Source organism: Erpetoichthys calabaricus, chromosome 16 (genome assembly GCF_900747795.2).
Source record: "Erpetoichthys calabaricus chromosome 16, fErpCal1.3, whole genome shotgun sequence".
Lineage (NCBI taxonomy): Eukaryota > Metazoa > Chordata > Cladistia > Polypteriformes > Polypteridae > Erpetoichthys > Erpetoichthys calabaricus.
In genome coordinates, this window is record NC_041409.2 from 70807427 (window position 1) to 70826132 (window position 18706).

The following is an 18706-nucleotide window of genomic DNA, read 5'->3' on the forward strand; positions in this document are numbered from 1 at the left end:
ATAAAAATGCAGGTAAAAACAGACAATAACTTTGAATAATGTTAACGTTTACCCCCCCGGGCTTTGAATAATGTTAACGTTTAACCCCACCCCACCCCCCCGGGTGGAATTGAAGAGTCGTATAGTTTGGGGGAGGAACGATCTCCTCAGTCTGTCAGTGGAGCAGGAGAGTGACAGCAGTCTGTCGCTGAAGCTGCTCCTCTGTCTGGAGATGATACTGTTAACTGACAGCAGTTACACCAACTTGCCAGTTTTGTATATTTTCCGTTTCACCTTCAGTAGCCACTTTTGATGACAAACACATCCCCAGTACAACTTAATGAAGCAATAACAGACTATGTGCACTCGTAAAAAAAAGTTGCTGTTACAATCTGCTTGAGCACGAGTGGCGGGGGGCAATCCTCCATCTCTAAGTCCAGTTCGATGCGCACGAAAACCTCTGCATTAGCATATTGTTTCTGCTTTATGAAGTCTTCCCAGTGGCTTGAGCACAAACAGAAGAAAACCAGTGCATCACCACCTCAGTCCCGATGCTTTAATTTAGTAAAGGTAAGTTACACAATCTTCCTAACTGTAAAAGTATAAAATGCAAGCAACGAAAACAAAACGTTATCTAGTTATGAACGGAGTACCCTTTTGGGTTATGCAGAGAGCAAATAAACACTCAGTATGAACCTTGCACTAAACCAGCATTACAGCTCCTTTATCTGCAGATCCTCTGATGATGATGAGGAGATAAAGCAGGCATTTTGTAGACAGGCTTTATGTGTGGGCATACATACTACACAAGTGCCCCCGTTTTTGGACTCTGAAAATCTGGTCACTGTATAATTTACCATCAGAGTGTCATAGATATCCATAATGGTCGCTCACTGTAATAAAGGTTGCTGTTCACGTCTGTTAATCCCTAATGTCTGTTAAAACTGAATAACTTTGTAAATCCTATTTCATGAAAATTCCAACAGCCAGACATGCTCAAGCAAAGAAGGAATTAATTACATATTTTATTATTATTAGTTAGCTTATGTTAATTGGCAACTGCAAATTGTGAAGTGTGTGCAAGCATGTAAGAGTGGTGGTCCCAGTGAGAGTCCTGACCAGGCCTGATTTCAGCCTTTTGTTCAGTCCTGGTGAGACAGCCTTTGCTCTCGAGGCCCTGAAATGGACTGAGAAGGTTCTTGAACCAATCAGTCTATTGAGGCCTACAGTGTCTGCACGGTCCTCCAACGCACCTGATTGTTTAACTTTTTTTTATACCATAAATTGATCCTACTGTTTAATCAGGTGACCTGTTTCTGCTTCTCTTATTTTGTATTCTGAAAAGTGCAGTGGCGTGAGATTTACATTTAGTACAACTTAAGAATTGTATTGCTGGAATTTTAAATGCTTAACTCTGTTTTGTTATTAACTTTTTAATTCACATTTGTTTGTGCTCTCAATTATATCTGAATACTGACAATAAAAGATTAGCAGAGGTGACTCGGGGGCAAATGACACAGAATGCTAATGAGCAGCGGCTACTTCAGTGCTTATGTATTTACTAGCAAATAATGGCTTAAATACCCTGAACATTAACAAAAAATAAAATGCTATACAGCTAGATAAAGGGAATTAAGTCATCAGTCTAACATTCAAATGCCGGCCTCATCCGATAATCTTTTAGGACAACTAATTTATCAACTCTGGAGTAACACAAGAAAACACACACACTGGGACATGATGGCTTCCTTAATTAATGGAGGCGTCCAATTAAAAGAAGACATTTCTTAGGTTGAAAAACAGCAGCCACAGGGTGCCCCGGACTGAAATTAAAAACCGCTGGTCAAGGCGGTGTAAGCAGAAGGCCTCTGACAGGTCGCCTTGCTCTACAGCCTGGAGATTGGCCCTCAATGTGCTTTCACTCATGTGGCCATTGTGCCTGCCAGCAGTTTCAATGTCAGGATGGCTGGCAGATCTGGAATGAGCTCTCTCATGGAGCAGTCTGACACTTCATTTCTTCTCTAGTGTAGTTACTTGAGGGTGACCAGATCTAGGGTGGTCATTTGTCCTGCTGGTCTGCTGCAGACTTGCCTGCAGTCTGAACTCTGAGGGACAGCTTAATCCAGAGTGTCTGGCAACACTGGCATATGACATGCCTGCCTGCAGAATGCGGATGGCCCTCTCTCCGGCTTCTTCATTATAGAATGGACAGAAAACTCACCAAGTGTGGCCTTTGTCCAGCAGCGACATAAGCTTTGAATTAAGACCTTTTTAATCAGGTATTGTTCCGCCTGCACCCCAATGAGTAAAAGTGCATCTAATGAACTTTTGAAAGTTTGGCAATATAGAATCCCTCACTTCACAAGTCAAACTGCTGGTCAGAGGGCTAAAACAAACTTGACATCTTTTTGTACAATTATATAAGCTATAACTACAGCTTTCTCAATCCAGAAAATGTTTTCATTTTTAGTCAGTATATACTGTATATATTTATGTATTTTCATAATTATATATTCTTAGAAGACCATACTTATTGGACAAACTCCATAAAAGAAAACCATAAACCTTCCTGCTGCAGTCAGTTGTGGTGCTGCATATACAGAGGCGGTCATTAAAACGTGCAAACTGCAAAGCAGAGCCAGTATAGGACCCGGGTAGGCCTAAACCCAGTCCCTTTGCTCATTTGTAGCTTGGCTTTTTTAATGAAAATTAATCTATACTGCATGCATACATTTTAATATACATCTTCCTTGAGTAAGATATCAATTAAAAACATAAGACATTTGACAAATGAAAGGAGACCATTAAGCCCATTAACATTGTCAACATTTCTGCTTCAACTCCATGTCTCCATAGTTTGTTCAAGATTCCCACAATTCTGTGGTAAAGAAGTTCTTTCTGGTTTCGGCCCTAAATGCACTTCCCCTTAATTTCCACTGGTGTCCTCAACTATGTGATTCACCGTTAAGTTGAAGGAATATACTGGATCAATTTCATCAATCCCTTTGAGAACTTTGAAAACCTGGATTACGTCCTCTTCTGCTCGAGATCAAACCGGTTTAATTCTCAGAGTCTGTCAGAGTATGACATATCTTTAATACATTTGGTTGCTCTCCTCTGCCCAGCTTCAAGTGCTGCTATGTCTTTCTTGTTGTGTGGTGCCCAGAACTGCATCCCAGACTCCAGATGTGGTCTCATAAGTGCATTATATAGTTTTGAGCATAGCATCCCTCAATATACATTCAGCGGTTTTTACAATATAACCTAGTATTTTATTTGCCTTTTTAATAGCTTGTGCACAATGCTTAAATGAGAAAAAAAATGTTGTGTTAACGTAAACACCCAAATCCATTTTAAAGGTTACTTCCTTCAGGATGGCATCTCCCATCTTGTATTTATAATTGACATTCCTTTCGCCTGCATGTAGCACTTTGTACTGCATTTTCCGAGTATATGCCCTGTTCTGAACCTCATTCAAGTCTTTTTGAACCGTTTTTGCTGTTTCATCAGTGTCTGCCATCCCTTCCATTTTTAAAAAAAGGTTAATCAATTATAAACCTACACAGCAAAATCACCAGTATTTTTGTATCACTGTAAGAGTTACCGTATATACTCGAGTATAAGCTGACCTGAACATAAGCCGAGGTACCTAATTTTACCTACAAAAACTGGAAAAACTTATTGACTCGAGTATAAGCCTAGGGTGGGAAATGCAGCAGCTACTGGTAAGTTTCATTAATCAAAATAAATACCAATAAAATTACAGTACATTAATTGAGGCATCAGTAGGTTAAATGTTTTTGAGTATTTATTTCAAAGAAAAACAGTAAACTAGCTCTGTAAGTGGAGAAGAGGGTCAACAAAAACAATATGGTATCTCTCGCTCGCTCGCTCTCACGTGTGTGTCTCTCTCTCGCACATGCGCATGTGCGTGTGTGTGTGTCTCTCGTTCTCTCTCTCGTTCGCTGCACAGGGAATGCACAGGGAGAGACTGAACACGTGCGGAAATCATCAGCACACACAAACCGAAAGGGAAACTGGCTTGTTCATATATGGGGGGCAGCGGTAACTGACTCGAATACAAGCCAAGGGTGACGTTTTTCAGCACATTTTGGGTGCTGAAAAACTCTGCTTATATTCGAGTATATACGGTAAGTTTATTCTTAAAAAATATTTTGAAAGTATTTATATCAATAGCAATTTTATTGCATACATCTACCTAACAAAGTATAGAGAGTAAGGCTAGAGGTATACTTAACGCTACGTGACACATGCATGTGAGGACTCTGCTGCTATGCACTGTCTATATTTGAGCGTACTTTATGTAAATCTGGGGGTTTTCCACCAGGTAGCAGTGCAAGGAAACAACGTCCAGTTTTGCTGTGTTGTGAGTTGAGGGAAGGATGTAAAAAATAAAAAATCTTTGCATTCTGATGTTGTTGCAAAGGTGCAAAACAAAAACAGAAGAAGGAATGCGAGACCTTCAAATGTATCGGGTCATCACGATAGGGAATATGCAACGCTTGTATTTCCTATGTGAGAAATGGATGAAAAAAGCAGCATGAATACATACATTCACATGTCAGCATTTAAGTTTGATGACTTGCTTCACCGAATCAAACCATTCATCAAACATCAAACTGCACACACTGATCTTGTTGGAGCTGCAAGTCTGCCGTCACATGCCGATAGTAAACAACGATGCTAACGTCATGTACCAAAACTTGAACTCACACACCACCCATATTTTTGCTGGTACTGTGTTAATTTCTGACGACATGCTCAGAAGATGCATCAAAAGAACACTGGGAACAAGAAGTATACACCGGCCCTAAGGGTAACTTTATATTTTACCAATCACATCCACTCGAAACACGTAACTATTAACTTACTGAAATCACTAGTTGTGTAGGTAGGTCCCGTTGGATGGAAACATGAACAAAGCACGATACGCGTGGGTGTTGTATCAATAAACCACTCTTGTGGTGTCATTAGCGAAAGGCAACTAACCGAAATGCAAAATATTCCAGAGCCTGATGCCAGCCCTGAGGATTTGGGGGATGCCTCAATAAGCAAGTGAAAATCCTGCTGCTTCCTGTTGTTAGCTTTACCGATAAGTTTGCTGCCAGCACTACTGCTGAGTATGCTGGAATATCTTCAACCACTCCACCACCAAATGTCAAATGCATTGGCAAAGGTCATGGGTTTGTCTGATACTCATGAACCACCAACTGAATTGTTTCTCATTGGCACAACAGAAATCAAACGTGGCTGAAATACGGGACATTGGAGGATGCGATTCTGGAGATAACCTAATGGAGGACAGATTCACTTGTAGATTTACAGACTGAAAACATACGGATCAGACATGTTCAACACATGAATCAGCTAAACGCTGAACTTATCTGCTTATCCAAATATCAGAGAAGCCCCATCAGCCTCAGCATTTAAATGAAGGCTCAAGACTCATTATTTTAGTGTGACATTTGACTGTTAGAGCTGCTGCTGAGGTTTCATTTCACTCTCATAAACTAACATAACACGACATGACAAGACATAATATTGTCATACCCACTTCTCTTAAGGCACTTTTTGGTTAACTGTAGCAATTGTATCCAAATCACCAGTTTACTCACCATACATTTGTTCATAGGATTTCCACAACTATTTTGAAACAACATTTAATGGGTTTGACCCCGACCTAGTTTGTAATTTATGCCCTCTTAAAGTGCCCGGCTCCTTTTTTCATATGTTTTGACCTTGCACTCCTGCCGCATCTTTGTGGACCTCCATGGTCACCTTTCCTTCTCACATTTTGGATGTCTTTCTTCCTTGCTTTTCACAGCTTTATTAAATTCTTCATTTTTCATTTGAGTGGGTGGCCAAGGCCCCTACCTGGCAGGGATGCCTTTGTAAAAGAAGGACTGGGGGAGACAGTGTGTACAGGCATTATCTCCTGTGGAGCCCCATTTCATTAGGCTTCAGCCTCACCCAGAAGTGCTTCTGAACCGTGCCAACGGACCACCTGAAGTGCTCCTGGGTACAGCATAAATGGAGCCAGCTGCCACTGCTCCAGAAGCCAGAGTCGGGTGGTGGAAGACAACACTTGCTGGAGGAAGAGTGGAGGGGGAAAGAGAGACAGAGAGAGAAAGAAGGCAAAGACAGAGAGTGCTGCATGCTATATGCTTTATTGTGCTTATTTGGGTTTGTGTACTCTGCACTGCAGGTGGGAAACGATTGGGAAGCATTTCTCACAGAAAAATACAAAACCGGTGTGCTGTGCTGAACTTGTGTCTGCGACTGTCTGTGTCGGTTTTGGGGAGCTGGAGTGCCCCCTGCAGGGCACACATCCTACTCCTTTTCATCCTTTTTAATAAATTCTTGGAAGAAATGATTTTATAACATTTCTTTTAGAACTTTCAGCTACTTAAGTATTAATTCCTCTTCTTCATCCTTAATATCATCCTTAGAAAAAGGACTTGCTCTAATCAGGATGTGTAGTGTGCGCTGCAAGCATTTTTTTATGTTGTTTATTTTTTTCATTTTTTTGTTTCTCCAGTCTCATAATTGGTAGCATGTGGGGTGTGGGGTTGTGTGTTTGAGGGGCCACTGGTGGGATGGTAACTTTATTTTTACTTACTTAATTACTTTTTGTCTCTTACAAAAAAAAACGTAGTGCAAATTGCAATTGTCTTTGCTTTCTTATTTACTTTCACCTCTTAGTCTTTCTTGGAGTAAATGCATCGTCAGACATGATGGGCCCGTTTACAGACCACCTCTCACCAAATGAAGCTGCAGCCTTTGCCCTACAGGATCATCCTTGTGAGAATGTGGCTGGCGTATAAGACGCTGTATACAGTACATGCAGGTCATATGAATATGTTTATATATTTGGCAAGAGGTTTCTCTGTTTATGTTTTAATATCTTGTGTTTATGTTACATCTATTTTATTCGTTCTTTATTAGTATGGTAATTATTGCATTGCACTATGACCTCTTTAGCTGAAGTGTGCTTAATAAGAATAAACTGAAATTAAAACTTTCAGAATAAACGAACATCACACAAGTGACATGACAGAAGTGTTTAGAATTATGAAGGGAATTAGTATTGCAGATGCCAGCTGTTACTTTCAAGCAGTTCTTCAGCCAAAACACGAGGGCACAGATGGGAGCTGCATAAGTGCAATTTTCACACAAACGTTAAAATGTTATTCACACAGAGAGCCATAAAGGTGTAGATTAACTTAACAAGCAGAGTTGTAATTAAGTCATATTTTGTGAACCTTCAAATTCTGACTAATTGTTCTTTTGTAAAAGTTATCTGAATAGGGACTGACAAGCTCAGTTAGGCTGAACATCCTGTTCTCGTGTAGAGGCAGCGATCCAAACCCAGCATCCCGATACTTGGACCCATAAACACTGTGCCACCATCACGCTTGGGAAGGTAACACTCTAATGCAAATGTCATGCGACACACTGCCTGACACCCGGGGTCAAAGGGCATTGGGAGTTTCCACGTTTACAGTATAAACCGATTATTTTGTAACAGTTCAGTGGGTCTGAGTCAGTCTTTCACATGAGCAGCAATCCACCTTTTTCCACTGGACTTACACCGGAGTCACCCTGTGTGTGGGAAAAACAAGAGAAAGGAACTCCCCACTCTGCCCGACAGAAGCGTGACAAATATTCTAAAAGGAAAATCCCTTCAAAGCTCAGACAAGTAAAAAAAGATCCCAACCTGCCCAGCCCTGGACTATCAACGTTAAGCAACAGAACAAACTGTCACCTGACTCTGGTGAAACGAAGCAGGTAGAGAAGGGAGTTGGACTAGAAACCACAAGACCACAGCTTCAGCCCCACCACCCTTAACGACAATATGACCTTGACTCAGATATTTAACCTGCTTAAGCTCAAGGACAAGCAAAAACAAGTAACCCATAAAAGCCTTTGAAATAAAATGGAAACTGTTATACAATAGAATACAAAGGTGACATATAAAGGGACAACCACAGTGGTCCGCCATAATGTAAAAGACAACATGAAAGGCAACACCTAAACGCACACAGACTTTCCCTTCTACAGTTTAGGCTGCAGTTTCCACCATGCCAAGTGTACAAGTATTGCTGTAGAATTGTAATTTCTGAGGTCCTTGTAACATTCATGTAAATCCAATCCAAAGAGAAGACTCCAATAAAGTTGACCAAAACGTGTCTATGCTGAACATGGATGAGTTCTCACTTCAAACGCACTCTATGTGGGAACAAGATAACGCAGATCATTCTAATTTACCATAACATCTGCCAGGTCGCTGACCCAGGACATTAAGGGATGGCTCTGAAAGACACGGCAGCCAGCTCTAGAGTTCTACTTTGGCCTTGATACTCACAAGGGTGGGGGGTGGTTAAACCTCAAATGATCACCCCTTGCATCCTTAACAATCAACCAAAACTGAGCTCAGCAGGAAGGTGCAGAGCAGAGCGGTTTGCGCAGCAGCATTAGTGTGCGGCTTTCATCCCAGCATCCCCAGGGCCTTGTCAGCAGAATGCCAGGACTGCTGACGGAAGCCCACAATGGTTTACTATTGCAGAGTCCCAAATCATGGTAGGAGTTGCTGAGCTAAGGAGAGAAAGAGTGAGACAGGGGAATGATGGGATGAGAGTTTGGGGGGGGGGGGGGTTGTGATACTGTGTGCAAAGATGGATGAGCCAGCCCTTGGCACCTGGTGGAATGAGGTGGGCATTTGAAAAGGGGGTAGAATATTGATACTATAAAACCTTCACAAACAGGAAAAGGTAGAGTGGAAGGTGGTGTGCACAGGGTGGGGTCCAACCAACCAACCACGAAAGGGGCACTACAGTTGGAGAGAGAATGTGTTGAATGGTCACATGTACCGGCTTTGCCCTGTCATGACATGATCAATAGAAAGCTTGAGAGGACAGGGTGAATTCTACAGGTAGGTTCAGGCATAGGATAGTGCTGGAGAAGATGGAAAGGAGACGAGGGGTGCTGGGAAATACCACAAACAATGAATGCCTTTCACCATGACGTGACACAAATTCACATTCTCTGCGCCAAAGTCATCAAGAAGGCAGGCAGTGGTGGGGAACACTGGCATTCTGTTCTCTGGTGTTAGAGAACACCGATACCACAAACCTACTCTGCAACCCCACCAGTGACCATTAGGCCACATGCCAAAAATGGGGACAGATGTGATTTGGGAATCATTCAAATCAAATAAAATAACAGGTTTAGGATGGCGGCATTGATTTTGTGAAGTAGTATCTGTACATTTTATAAGAGGTGGCACCTTTGGGCAGGAGCAACAAAACTACAGAATATCTCCCAGCAAGATCTCAGGAACAAAACTGGATGAATCCCAATTGTTCCAGTGATGCCAGGAGTGGAGAGAACACATTAAAACATAGGAAACCAAAGCAGAACAGAAATACGGGCAAAGTCCCCAACACAGAAATATGCAAGCGCTCAAACGGGACATGTTATTTGCCAAACTACTTTGCCCTCCCCAGTGTTGCGATTGTAGCAAAAAGAGCAGGATGAATCAGACCCTCCTCGTTCACACTTACCCACCTCCTCCCAGGGAATTCCAAAGTACTTCCAACTAAACACGTCAATCCCTCCAGTTTGCCCAAAGTCTATCCCGGGATTTTAACCAATGGGTCTTACCAGAGATGTCCAGTAATCGCTGTCACTGACTGCTCAAAACTCTTGAACTGGATTCTGCTGATCTGCGGTAACAGTGACTCTACCTTCTGGTCCTTGCGTTTCTGTAATCTCATCTGAACAAGTTGTATCCACAGTTTTTAATTCTTTAGGTCACTGCCCAAGGTTTGAGACAACCAACGAAAATGAGAATGTAGATATGTCAAGGGTCTGTGCTCTCACATTACCGCCATCATCAGACATGCACCCTCAACACTGCTACTGCTACTCGCTGGTCACTCTCACCATCAGTTGTTACTCTGAGGCACTTGAACTCCAACATATGGCACAGCCACTAATCCCTCAACCTCCAGGGAACAAGCCACTCAATGTTTATGAGAGGACTAAGGCCTCAGATATGGAGGAGCCAACATTTGTTATTAAATCCTAAGACTATATATGAACCTTCATGAAACTGACCAGAAACACAACCAACTTTGATCATTTTCTTGTGTTTTATAAATACATTTAATGCTTTATGTGCTGCGAAGTAAATAATATCCCTCCCCAACGCAAGCTCTTGAAGATTCATGGTATGAGCACTGGCCACTGCACCACCAGGTCACACTGTTTCAACTTAGCTTTAGCAAACAGCTGGATGACATTTTATTTCTAGGTTTCTGTTTGTGGTTGCCCGTGGCACACTCCTTTCTGTTTAGCTGAGCCAGACTGAGCCCTGCATAAGACTGGCATACAGTCCACCACGTTTGCTTCTTGTCCTACACCCTGTGGTTTTGTGATAGTCACTGGCTCTCTCTTATCCCACTCAGCACATGCAGAATTAAATGAATATTTACATCTTTTGTTCAATTCTTTTTACTTGATTATACACTATGTACGTGCTTAACCTCTTCCTCACCAGCTGTCACCAGACAGCAGAAGAGCACACAGGCTCAACGTTACTGAATAAATGCAATACTTCTGTGAAATAATACAGTCATTTATTTAAGAACTGATGGGATGAAGATTTGATAGTAATGTGGTAACACAGATCTGTTTTTTTAAGTAACGCAGGTATTTTATCTATTATAATACAAAAATCTTGGGCAAAGAGACGAGACATGATTTTCTCAGAGAGACACTTACACGTCCCGCGAGACAAGACTTTTTGCCAAGAGATTTAACCATGCCCGGGGCCGGAAATAAAAGACAAAGAGTAGATGACAAAGTAGAACATTGTAAAGAATTCAAAAATGTTGGCGCAATACACATGCAGAGCAGGTTAGAGAAAATTTGAAAGTCTCAAAAAAATGATAGTAAAGTTCACATTAGCACAAACAAACAGAAATTATTACTCAGTGAAATAACGGAACAGAGAAAAGAGATTGAATATATTGTTCGGATTTAAACTTTAAGTCAGAGACTTATAGATCGTCTAATTTGTGTTGCCATTGGGGAAAAGTAGTGTTTCTTCCCAATGAAGAGGCATATCCTCGAGAATTAAAAGTTTTGTTGTTTGGTGAAAGTGAAATCCCACGAGAGAAAATTTCAAGCCCTGTGAGACAAGACTTTATGCAAAAAGATTTGGAAAAGTCCTGCCCACATCTAAAACATTTACAACCACGCACACGGTTCAATCATTTCTCATTTGTGTGAATGCTATTGTCAGACACAGTTCGTGTAGAGAGAAAGAAACGATATTCACTCACGGGCAGTTATACGTTGAGTTGTCACGATGTAATTCCAAACACTAAATCAAAATTCAATGCGATATTGAAGAAAAGGTAAAAGTGAAAAGAGATCGAATATACAGTATGGACATAAGTGATATGACAGAAGTATGTAGCTATTGTTTGGCTTTAAACTTTTAAGTCGAAGACTTGTAGATCATCTAAATCATGTTGCCATCAGGGAAAAGTAGTGTTTCTTCCCAATGAAGAGGCCTATCCGCGAGAATTAAAAGTTTTGTGGTTTGGTGAAAGTGAAATAGTACTTCAATAAAATAAGTATAACATTGGGATACTGTTTACTCTAAAAGGAAATCTGACTATGTAAAACATGTTACTTTGAACGCGTTACCTCCCACACTGCATGATACACATTAAACTGACTTGACTTCATTCTAGGAATGCACGTGTCTCGCTCCACACTGCAATCCCAGCACCTCCAACAAGATACTCCAGCATAAACAGTCGCAAGGTCTCTCCAACTTGACAAAACAAGACCTTTAAAACAGCCCTTCGAGGACAGAGAGCAGCTCCACCCTTCCACTAACACAAGAGGATTTCCACAGCTCAAGTAATGGTTGCAATGCAGCTCCCCAGTTACCACCTCCTCAGCGATGGTGGAAGAGGGAGAGCCCATGATAAGTGGAATAAACCTTCTGATAATCCTGCTCAAAAATGGAGAATACTACCCCATTCTCATCACTACTGAGTACTGGGCTTTATCAAAGGAGACACATCACGATTATGTTATGTCAGGGTACGTTACAACTGTTAACAGGGATTTTTCATAGCAGGTTAAGTGACTTAGTCAGAGTCACACAATGAGGCTCAGTCAGGAGTGAAGCCTAACGCCTCCCTACCTAGTGGTCCACTAACCAAGACACTCCAAAAATATATAGTGCCTTCAGGATGTTCCACCAGCCCAGCATGGCTGCACTCAGGTCCTAATCTGGCATCCTGAGGTGTTTGTTATGTGCTGGGTGAGCCAATGCTCTGTATCAGTACATACTCCTAACCTCCCTCTCTCTCTTGTCCATTCCTGCAACACCGCCATTGTGGAGCTTCTCAAACACCACCAGTAGCTTCCAGTGTTGTTGTCTCTTCTCTGAGTAGGAAGTGTCCCTTCTTGAAGTGTATCAACATCCTAAGCGGAGGTTAGCATCTGAACCTGTTTGACGCCACACATATCACCCACCAAGGCCCTGCAAACCCTTTTGGGTTTTCGGTTCTACCGTTACACAATCAGTCAATTGTCACTCTTTTAAGTTCCTTTCACACCAGGTATCATCACAAGGAAACCTGCAAAGCAACGAGGTAAGGGAACTGACAGGATCATTTAAAAAGACACAAGGATGCCCCCCTACAATCTGCCACATGCACACAAATACACTAATCATTGCAGGCAGGAGAAATCTTTAAAATACACACACACACACACACACAGACAGACAGATGTATTCCTGGAGACACAAAGAGTCAAGCACTCAAAGACAGATGGACTAGTTGTCTCTCTCTCTCTCTCACGTAAACATGGAGACACGCGAGCACATACTCCTGGTGACACACTAGCACACGTCTCCTTGACAACTTTGAACTCCAGGCTAAGTGAAAGTAGGCATATTTTTCAGGCAACATGGGGTGGGGGTGGGACATTCAAAATTTGTTTAACATTTCCAGCGTTAAACACACACACACACACAGAGCCCCCTTTCACACAGACACAATCCCACGGACACGGGCTTTCTGTCTGCACCTGCTGGTGTCTGTAGCAAATGCACAATCAGTCCGCCCGTGACGCCCACCACCTCCCCCCCCCCCCCACCCCAATCCAACCCCCCTACCCACTACAAAGGAAAGGACAGCTTGGATCGCCTCCCCTCCCCTCCCCCGCTGCGCCAAAGTTTCTGCCACTGCCAGCGTCTTGCACTGCCCTGCCTTTGCCCCCCAGTTCTGCTTCTTTGTATGCGCAGTGTCCCAGAGCTACTTGAAGGCCACTTGAGATGCAGCACTTAAGTGACAAAAACACAACCAGTCATACAAACAACCAGCAACACAAACCCGCGCACATTTCTATACGCCATACAAGCCAAAGTGAGTCTCCTTCCTGCTGTATCTTCACCGTCAACACCAAGAAGCCACAGCCACTGTCAAAAATCTACGACATTGAAATTAGGCATCTATTCCACTTTAGAAGACTGACTATAAAATAAAGTGCAACATGAAAAGATTTAAGAGTCTGAAAACAATTCAGAAAAATAAATGCATATTCGGCCCCATTCTAATCCCTGGCTGTAGGTGATTTACAGCTCCCAACACTTACAGCAGCTGTCTTTTAGAAGGGATTAGTGCTCCCATATTTTGGTGCCAGGTAGAGGATATCCAGTCATAATGACAGCAGCCAACAGGTGACAACCCAGTCAATCTTAACCCACCTCTACAGAACTAGGTGCACATCCAGCCATGACAGCGGAGATGGGTCCCAGTGTATTATTAATATTTTGGTATTGTCACACCTTTAATAATAATAATAATACATTTTATTTATGCAAGGCGCCTTTCTAAGCACTCAAGGACACCAAACAAACAATAAATAATAAAAAACACATTATAAACAAAACTTAAAACATCAGAAAATACAGAAAATATAAAAATTAAAACCAAACAAAGCCACTGTAATCATAGAGAAAAAGCCATTTTAAACAGGTGGGTTTTAAGTTTACATGTTAAAGTGGTCCAATATTTGCCCCATACTCCTTTCTGATGTTATGAAGTAGTACTAGGGTGTTGTACCGTGTTAGCCATTATGAATGTAGTGAAAAGTCAAGCAAAATCACACCTTTTATTGGCTAACTATAAGGATCACAATATGTGAGCTTTTGAGGCAACTCAGGCCCCTTCTTCAGGCAAGAAGTAGTCATGATGTTATGAAGTAAATATTTTTAAAAAAAAATGAAAAGGTAGATGGCACACTACTCCTTTCTCAAAACCCAAAATTCATAAATCCTGCGGACTACGCTTGTATGCTTAGGGTTAAAAATATATATATCCCAGCACTTCCCTTGCATTTTTATGTTCAAATTTCTACAAAAATGAACAAAATCTATTTCAGTAAATGAGGCCCACATATTTTCTATTAGAGGAAATAGTTGACTGTGTGTCTCATACAGTGGATAATTGGAAAGAACGGGTCCAGAGTTAGTCATGGCACAAACGTCCAAGTCAGTCCATTAGCAAGCGTCCTAATATGAAGCTATGACTAGAGTCCCTGGATTTGTCATTAGATGGCCGTAAACCATTTCAGTCCCACCCTCACAGAGGCAAACAAATCAACATTCCCTCAAGGCCATATACTCAGCAAAACACACATGAAGAAGCTGAAATAATAGGAAGTCAGTAAATGTCATCTGACTCATTTGTGTGGCATGGACATCCCATACACTGCAAAGAAACCAACATAGAAATACGCTACACCCAAAACAGTCACAAAAACGAGGTTGAAGCTGTTAAAAGCAGAAGCTGCACACCTTCAATGCTAGACCTGCACCTCTTAAACATCCAGGTGGGACCCCTAAAAAGTCGGCACAGCTATATGATCATTCTGAAAGGAACGGGTATTTGGATCATTATGTGGTATTTCTACCCTGTAAGGTAGTAATACTAAATGGATTTAGGATTTAATATGCCTGGTAAGAACACAACTTTCTCACCTTTCACTGGCTTCTTTTTGAGTCTGAACGCCTAAATCATCTACCTTAATGTTACTTATAACTCAAAATATGCAAAGAGTGCACTTAAATTCTAACAGAAAACGTGAGTTGTCCTGTGCTTAAAATTGACTGGTATTCTTCTGCCAGTAAATGTTTGGCCACACGTCCCATGTTTCCCGAGGGACGGTTAAGTACATCAGCTCCGATTTATTCCTAAAACACCTTCATTTGTCCAATTTGAAGATGCGTCTGATTTCTCATTCAGGTAACTTCTGCATACAATGCCCTGTGTTTATTCATCAGTCACATCAGTGCTTTTCAAAACTGACAAACGATCTGACCAATCGGGGGTCGCTTACACCCAGGATAACGTGCACGCCGGTGTTCTGACGATTTGTGCTGCCTTGTTGAAATATGCTGCACGCGCAAACAAGACAAAACGTCGAAATGAGTACAAGCCAACGTCTTTTTCTAAGGTTGCAGAAACCAATCATGATTGGCTTACAATCACAATTATACTGGACAAAAAAAATGATTAAAGTGGGAAAGGTTATTGGATACGTTTGCTCCTAATGGCTTAAGCGATAAATAATAATGTTAGCAGAGTCTGTTTTAATTAATTTAATTTACTTATTTAAGTAACTTTGTATTGACTGTTGCTTTATAATAAATGTATACTGCGCGTGCGCAGAACAGCTTTGGAGCACATTTCGATAGCACACCGGCAGAACAGATAATTATGGAGGTGCGGACATCCAAGGAAGGGTCGTCTCTAGTGACACCTAACCAAACAGAGAGAACCTCCAGCTAGCAAAGATTATTTTCAAATCCTGCTTGTGAAAATAACAGCGTAGAGCAGGTCCACTTTCTGACGGGTTCTCATTTGCTGTCAGCGGTTTATGTGTTTGCCGACAGTGCAGTAATAATAATAATGTAGCCTATAGCACTTAAAAGTCTTGGAAGACATCAAGTTTTAAAGGCGACCAGTGGCGGCATAGGTTGAAAATATAGGTGTGCACTGTAATACCGACATTAGAGAATTCGAAAATAGGGAAAAAATATAATTACACATACGAACCACCGTAAACCAAACAGACGGCCATCACCTTCCAATCGTCACCCTACTTGCGAAACATTTCTACGCTTAGTTAACATCTGCGAGTTCAAACAATACGCAAACAGAAAATAAAGGCCTAGGAATTTATTTAATATCCGCCCACCGCATCCTTCTTAATGTGAACCCTCTGGACCCAATTCAATTTGCGATGGCGGAAACCAACACCGGACGGGAGACACGTTACTGCCGCACAGGCGCACTACTTTCTTCGCTAATTAAAATAAAACGAGACATTTGCATTTTGAAGACTCAAAACACCCTTACAGCACACAGATGGAACATTTGCTCAAAACAACATAATTCCGAGACAATGTACGCAATCTCAGACAAATCGTGTATTCCAAATGAACACTTTACAACGGATACAAAGAAATGATGTTGGTGCAAACATCACTTAGCAAAGCACAGTAACTGTACGGCATGAAAGATTATGTGTCAAAACATCACAAACGGTCCTCTACACTGGCGGTACTGGGACCGGTCCTCAAGATGTGGGTCTTTGTGGATCAACGTGAAGTCGTACGAGCGCTGCCACGCCACATGACTAGCACGATCTGGACCAAGCCGGATATAACACTGATACTGTAGTGAAATTGCCAAGGCACTCCTGCAGTGACAAATCGACATATTAAGTGCCTACGAAAATGACACTTCAAAAGTTCTCATCGCATCAAACCTCATTGACAGTACAAAGCTGCATTCATTACACCTGGAAGCGCATTAAAACAAATGAAGAAAATCTAACATTTAACCACCTACACAAACATTAAGACAGAAATTAACTCAAGTGACGCCATGTAGTAAAGCAAAGAAGCTACACCTTTTTGTGTTAAGTTTGAACGCCTCCTCCCACCCACCACCCCCGAACCGGGAGAGAAGGTCGGAATGTGTGTAGGACTAATTCCCAGCCTATGGCCATAACGTCACTGGCAGGTCCCCGGCGCAATCTTCGCTTAGACACGGAGCCCAGTGACGTCATGGGGTAAGAACACGCGTCGCATATGATTCCAGGTGTTTGCTAGAAGCTTGAATTAAAAATTAAGATTGCAAAATGTCGATCTTACTTGTATTATCAGCAGAATCCAGTTTGTCATCTATTGCATAATAAATAAACAGAAAGTGCTTTAATCTACCCATATAAAAAGCGAGTCTAGGATAAAGACAGTGTATTAAAAGAAGACGCCCTGCCCTAAGTACCCCAGCCCCCCACCCAACCTGGACACGTGAGTCACGCACCGGGCCACAAGCACAACTGGGTCCTGCCGTTCGTTCGTTCGTTCGTTCGTTCTTTCGATCGATCCCTCCCTCTCTCCCTCCGCGTGTTGGCACCATTGCCAATGCGTGCACACTTTTGCAGCGCGATCGAGCTGGTCTCCTCACACCTTACTACTTCCCTTCGAGACGATCACACCAAAAACAAAAAGTTGAAAAAGAGAAAATGAAACAAAGTGCACGGTGGCCGCCGAACAACAATCCTACCTTTCTGCTGCCGCTGTCCGGTGCTCTCGAGTGACAGATCGGGAGTGAGCAGCCAGCCGCACCAAGTCGCCACCTCCTCCGCTCCGATCTGCGGAGTTGCACTTGATGTGCTTGCCTTCCTTCTCTTCTCAAATTAGACTGTTTGCGTTTCTCTCGTTTTCCTCGCTCCCTCCTCCTCTTACTCCACACGCAGGCTAATAATCTCCAAAATGTAAAGCAACAAGAAAGAAGAGAGCACTCAGCAACTTTTACGGGGCGCCTTTTCGTTATGGGGTGCGAGGGAGTGCAAGCGATCCCATCGGCGCGAGGGGTAAGCAAGTTAGGCACGGTACTGGTACCGCTCGGTGTTGCTGCTCACATCCACGCCACATAGCTCATTCCTCCGCTTCGTTTAAATTATGAATGTTCACCCGGGCGCTGCCTCTCGTCTTCTTCTTCCTCTTCTCCCTCTTCCTCCACCTCCTCCTCCTCCTCTTTCTTCTCCCTTCCTTCCCTCCTGCTTATCCGATCGCCTTTTCGCCTGTCGCTTCTTCTTGGATTGTTTATAAATCCGATAAGGAAAAAAAAAAGAAAAAGAAAACGCGTAGTAATCGCACCAAGCTAGAGACCCAAGCGCAACATACTCTCTGCGATGCTTTTTTTACGTAACTGCATCATCCTCTTCTCTGTTTTGTCGGATCACATGTTCGAGAAACATGGTGATTCTTAAAGAGACACGCGCCACATAGACTAGGCTTCATAAACATACCGGGGCCAAGTTCGGAGCTTTTTAAGAATACGCGAGGCTTTGAAGTGCTGACAGTAGCTCTTTTATTATTAATTACCCTTTCAAATAAAACTGGTAAATTGCAATAAGTGGTGTGTCATTGTCTCAACACGTGTTCTTTCTCAATTATAAGGCCAGAATCCATAGCACTGGTTCTGCTTGCCCCGCACAAGCGAGGGTGTGAATACCTGCACTGAACTGGTGTCCCGACCAGGTCGGGTTGCTGCATAGCGCCTGGTACTGTCCGGCTGGGCAGCGGCTCCCTGATCGG

At 42.4% G+C, this 18706-nt stretch overlaps 1 protein-coding gene across 1 annotated transcript in view; it reads right to left on the minus strand.

The window, feature by feature from the left end:
• Nucleotides 1-18336, minus strand: part of bahd1 (bromo adjacent homology domain containing 1) — a 219895-nt gene extending 201559 nt beyond the window's left edge. Inside the window, exon 1 of the mRNA XM_028822085.2 lies at nucleotides 17670-18336. The gene's annotated coding sequence lies outside the window, so the exon portion shown is untranslated. The remainder of the gene's footprint in view (nucleotides 1-17669) is intronic.
• Between the last annotated feature and the right edge of the window lie 370 nt (nucleotides 18337-18706).